Source organism: Rutidosis leptorrhynchoides, chromosome 9 (assembly GCF_046630445.1).
Source record: "Rutidosis leptorrhynchoides isolate AG116_Rl617_1_P2 chromosome 9, CSIRO_AGI_Rlap_v1, whole genome shotgun sequence".
NCBI lineage: Eukaryota > Viridiplantae > Streptophyta > Magnoliopsida > Asterales > Asteraceae > Rutidosis > Rutidosis leptorrhynchoides.
This window is the reverse complement of record NC_092341.1, coordinates 353,160,151-353,161,326: the sequence shown is the minus strand read 5'-3', so window position 1 is coordinate 353,161,326 and position 1,176 is coordinate 353,160,151. Positions and strand designations below refer to the sequence as shown.

General features: G+C 36.4%; 1 non-coding gene across 1 annotated transcript; it reads right to left on the bottom strand.

Moving 5' to 3' along the window:
* Nucleotides 1–202: 202 nt before the first annotated feature.
* LOC139869578 (small nucleolar RNA R71) lies at nt 203–309 on the bottom strand. The gene has a single exon (XR_011766182.1). It is a non-coding gene; the product is annotated as a small nucleolar RNA R71 (small nucleolar RNA).
* Nucleotides 310–1,176: the final 867 nt, after the last annotated feature.

The window sequence follows — 1,176 nt, the reverse complement described above, 5'->3', positions numbered from 1 at the left end:
AGATCCAAACGAACATCTTCGTACCTTTAATAGGATCTGTACTCTATTTAAAATTAGAGAAGTGGAGGATCTGTTATTTCCCTGGACTTTAAAGGGAGAAGCCAAAGATTGGTTAGAATCGTTACCTGAAGGGGCGATTGATACATGTGATGTTTTAGTTGAAAAATTTCTTAAACAATTATTTCCGGCATCTAAAGCCGTAAGACTTTAAGGAGAAATTGTTACGTTCACGCAAAAGCCAAATGAAACTCTATATGAAGCATGGACAAGATTTGAAAAGTTATTGAGAGGATGTCCGCAACATGGTTTAGACACTTATCAAATAGAACAAATATTCTACCAAAGATGCGACATCACTACACGAAAAGACATCGATATAGCAGCTGGTGGTTCCATTATGAAGAAAACCGCAACTGAAGCTTACAAAATTATTGATAACACTGCTTCCCACTCACATGAGTGGCATCAAGAAAAAGATATCGTTAGATCATCTAAAGCGGCTAGAGCCGATTCTAGCCATGACTTTGATTCCATTTCCGCAAAGATAGATGTTGTCGAGAGACGAATGGAAAAGATGACTAAAGATATTCACTCAATACGAATTAGTTGTGAGCAGTGTGGAGGACCACATTTGACAAAAGATTATCTCAGTATTGAACAAACAATGGAACAAAGAGAGAATGTTTCATACATGAACCAAAGGCCTGAAAATACTTATCAGAATAATTATCAACCGCCAAGACCAATCTACAATCAAAACCAGAATTATAACCGAAATGTTCCATACAACAACCAACAAGGTCCTAGCAATCAACAAGTATCTAACAATACTTACAATCAGCAAAGACCTATTTTTCAAAACAAACCACCACAAACCGATAATAAAAAGCCAAATTTAGAAGATATGATGTCGAAGCTAGTTGAATCTCAAACTCAATTTTTCACATCTCAGAAACAAACCAATGAACAAAATGCTCAAGCATTTAAAAATCAACAAGCTTCTATTCAAAATCTGGAACAAGAAGTAAGCAACCAGGTTGATAGGTGAAAGAAAACCGGGGAGTCTACCTAGTGATACAAATGATAACCCCCGGAATGAAACAGCTAAAGCCATTACCACGAGAAGTGGTATTACACTTAAACCACCTGAAATACCTGTAATTTCTGATGACTCTA